Genomic DNA, 4,518 nt, shown 5'->3' with positions numbered 1-4,518 from the left:
TGCCTTTATCGTTTGGCAATTTTATTGTTAGGCAGTGTTATCGTTAACGGCCTTTACCAGCCTTTCTCAATGAAAATACATGCTTTGTTTTTAATAATTTTGTGTTTGGGTTCGGGTCCACTTGTTTTAAATATTTGCTTTGTTTATCGCGTTCTCTTTCATAATTTTGACGTTGTGACGTAATGGGTGAAGTTTCGGCTGGAAGTTCACATCTTCAAGTAGTATTATCGCCAATATAAATGTTTTTGAAATAAATTGGGAACTTTCCGTTCCCTGATACCGCATGTGTTGTGTGGAATTTGAACGGAAAATTTGGTGGTACAATTTTACGTTTTTACCCAATTCGCGTTCTCTGGTTTAATAATTTTATATTTGATTTTATTTATCATTATTCGTTGCTTTATTTGCACTTTAACGAACACTGTGGTTACGGGGATACTTGAATTGTTAAATATAACGGCTACTTGGCTCGATGCTTTCTCAGCTATCTGGTTACTAGGAAGACCAGCGTGTCGTTCTCTCTTGATTCGCTGGATGAAAATTTTTAAGACTTGGACTTTTTGACTTTTCAATGTGAAAGGGCTTTTATAGCGACGGCTTCGGCTTCAGTTGTCAATGTCGGGGTAAGCAGTCCGGAAATGCCATTGGCTTACCCCAACATTTGACCACGTGCCACGTCGCGAGCCGCTGGGTTAACGAAAGACGCGCCGCGTCTCCTGCTGTTGTCGAGGAGCGGCGATAGTTGACCGGCCTCTACACCTCCCTAATATAAGCGCCCGCTGAAGTCACCGGGAAATCCGCCGCCGGGACAGCGTAGTAGATAGAACGCTGCACGCGTTATGCAGAGGTCGTGGGTTTGATTCCCGCTGCCGATTACGACGGATTTCTTCTCGACTTTGACTTTTTAATTCGTGTTTCATAAAAAATAACAATCACGTCATTGGGCGCCTAAAGCACCTTGAAGTAGCCGAATAGCACTGGCAATAAGACCTTAAGAACTGCATCTGAGACGTGTGTTCTTACGGGATCCGTCGTCCCTTATATTTTTTATGTACGTATATATATAACGTCAACAGGCACAGGGGAGAGCGAGAGTGCGTCGGCATCAGAATGCTTGCGTCCAGACCGATAGATAACACGAATGCCATATTCTTGTAAGCGGAGGGCCCAACGGGCCAGTCGTCCCGTGGGATCTATTAGGGACGACAACCAACACATGTAGGCGTGATGGTCGGTGACAACGTCAAAGGGCCGGCCGTAAAGGTAGGGGCGAAACTTTGTAAGGGCCCAAATTATCGCCAGGCATTCTTTTTCGGTAACGCTATAGTTGCGCTCAGCGTTGGTGAGAGTTCTGCTCGCATACGCAACGGCATTTTCGTCACAGTCGGGCTTGCGCTGAACGAGCACGGCACCGATACCAACACCACTGGCGTCCGTGTGCACTGCAGTAGGAGCGCTGGGATCGTAGTGGCGGAGAATAGGTGGTGAGGTTAGTAGACGTCGCAGGGATGTGAAGGCGTCGTCACACTCAGAAGACCACGCGGATAGACTGTTGTCGCCGTTGAGCAGCCGCGTGAGTGGGGCGACGGTGGAAGCAAAAATTGCGAACGAAGCGCCGGAAATAAGAGCATAGCCCTATGAAGCTGCGGAGGGTCTTCATTGAATTACGCTTGGGAAAGTTGGCAACGGCACGCAGTTTTTCGGGATCGGGTGACATGCCGTCTTTCGGAACAACTAGGCCCAGGATGGTTAGTTTACGTGCACCAAAACAACACTTCTTGAGATTGAGCTGTAGTCCAGCTGCAGTGAGACAGCTCAGTACTTGGTACAAACGAGCAAGATGTGTTTCGAAGTCAGGAGAGAACACAACGACATCATCTTATTAGCAGAGGTAGATATACCATTTGAGGCCGCGGAAGATGTTGTCCATCATTCTCTCAAAGGTGGCTGGCGCGTTGCATAGCCCAAAGGGCGTGACGTAGAATTCGAAAAGCCCATCGGGGATCACAAACGCCGTTTTGGGCCGGTCACACTCAGCCACCGGCACCTGCCAGTAGCCGGAGCGCAAGTCTAGGGAGGAAAAGAATTCGGCACCGTGAAGACAATCGAGAGCGTCATCGATCCGAGGTAAGGGGTAAACGTCTTTACAGGTAATCTTGTTAAGGCGTCGATAGTCGACACAGAACCTTAGGGACCCATCTTTTTTTGTAACCAAAACTACTGGCGACGACCAGGGGCTTTGTCACGGACGAATGACGTCGCGTTGCAGCATGTCTTCGACGTGTTCATTAATAATCCCGCGTTCTGACGCCGACACTCTGTAAGGTCGCTGCCTCAAAGGTGCGTGCGTCCCAGTGTCGATATGGTGGACTACCGTTGACGTTCGACCCAAGGGTGCTTGTTGACAGTCAAATGAAGAACGGAACGCGTGCAAAAGGTTCAGTAGCTGCTTGCGCTGGGTAGAATCCAAAGCGGTGTCTAGAGACTTCGTGAACACGTCGTCGGATAGAAGCTGGTCGGTGAGACGGGATGACGTCAGGGCGGTTAGCGGCAGGGTAGGCGCGTCATTGCAAATGTCGAAGCTGAGAATGTAGGAAGTAGGTTCAATTTGGCCAATCGACTTGCTGCGAAGCAGACTGACAGGGTTGTCTGTGAGGTTGGTAATAAACATCGTGGTGTGTTCAGCACGCAGCGTAAGGACGGCGAACGGAAGAAATAAATGCTTTCGGCGAACAAAAAGGTCGGATGGCGTAAATAGAACAGGGCCATCCGGCAGGGTACCACAAGAAAGAGCCACTAACACTAAACTTCGCGGCGGAATATCGACGTCTTCGAAAAGTACGAGTCTTGTGTCACCAGAGACGTCACACTGTGGAAAAAGTTCCAGTTCAGCTCGGGCACAGTCGATAACAGCGTGATGACATGAGAGGAAATCCCAGCCAAGGATGACATCATGGGAGCACGAAGATAAGACAACAAATTGAATGGAATAGCAGGTGCCTTGAATACTCACTCGAGCAGTACAGGCTGCTATCGGGGACACGTGTGCTGCACTTGCAGTCCGAAGTCAAAGTCCAGAAAGCGGCGTCATTACTTTTTTCAGCGAGCGGCAGAGTGTAGCACTTATAACAGATATGGCGGCACCGGTGTCGACTAGAGCGAGGGCAGGGACTCCTTCAACAACTACATCTATAACGTTTGGTGGATAGGCACGAGGACTTTGAAATTTCGCTGAGTATGCAGTTTGTGCCTCTGGAACTGCGGGTATTAGTTTCCCACTTCCGGAGGAGCAGGCGGACGGCGCATAGGCGACAGGGAGCGGCGGCGGGCAGAAGGCGATCGGCGACTGGTGAACGTCGGATGGTCGGGCTCAAATGACGTTGGGGAAGGCCTCGAGGATACGCGATGCTGAACGTGCCTAGGCGTGTATCCTGGAGTGCTGAAAACCTCAGGATGCGGCACCACACGGCGGCAGTAACGGGCGACATGTCCGGCGTATCCACAAGAGTAGCATATAGGGCGATTGTCCGGCGTGCGCCACGGATTGGATTGCTGCGCGACCACTTGCACTGGACGTTGAAACTGGGCGACTTGCTGATAGCTGCACGGCACAGTCACTGGGGTGGTTGGTTCGAACGAATGGGTAAACGGTCGGGGTGGCTGTGTGACACATTCAGCATACGTCAGGGGACCGGTAAATGCAGCCGGTGAAGCCAGGGGAAGAGCAACAGTAGCTACCTTGGGAACAGTAAGGGGAGCAGGAGCTGCTGCCACTTGGCGATTAGTTGGCAGGGCCTCGTTGACCTGTTCCCGGATGGTGCGCTGAAGAGACGAAGGAAGGCATGAAGGCGGTGCCTCCATCCGCTGGCGTGGCTCTTGAACAAACGGCACAATCGATATTTGGCGTGCTACTTCCTCGCGGACGAAGTCCTTTATCTTCGTCTCAAGTGAAGAGTGCTCGGAAATGAAAGTCAAAGCGTAGAGTTCTGCATTTGTCCCCAGAGATCGCCGGACCAGCACTCGTTGCATGCGCAGCTCATCAAAGCTTTGGCAGAGGCTCACGACCTCAGTTACGGTCTTCGGGTCCTTGGCAAGAAACATAGTGAACGCATCATCATCGATGCCTCTTAAAATATGCTTCACCCTATGTGCTTCAGACATGGCCACGTCGACGCGCCTGCACAGATCTACAACTTCTTCGATGTAGCTGATGAAATTCTCCCCCTGCATCTGAGCACTTCCGCGGAGGCGTTGTTCTGCTTGTAGTCTGCGTACGGCCGGGCTGCCAAATGCTTGAAGGAAGCGGGTCTTAAAATCGCCCCACATTTTGAAGTCACGTGCGTTGTTCAAAAACCACGTCTGAGCCAATTGCGTCAGATAGAACTCGACGTTGCTTAACTTGGCGGGATCATCCCACTTGTTGTGAGCACTCACCCGCTCGTATGTCGACAGCGAATCCTCAGCATCATGATCGCCCTCGCCATGGAAGAATGGGGGATCGCTCTGACGGATGCAACC

The sequence above is a fragment of the Haemaphysalis longicornis genome, unplaced genomic scaffold (genome assembly GCF_048455015.1).
Source record: "Haemaphysalis longicornis isolate Haplotype H1 unplaced genomic scaffold, Haemaphysalis longicornis Haplotype H1 scaffold_6, whole genome shotgun sequence".
Classification (NCBI taxonomy): Eukaryota; Metazoa; Arthropoda; class Arachnida; order Ixodida; family Ixodidae; genus Haemaphysalis; species Haemaphysalis longicornis.
The sequence above is the reverse complement of the archived record's forward strand: the minus strand, read 5'-3'. Positions refer to the sequence as shown.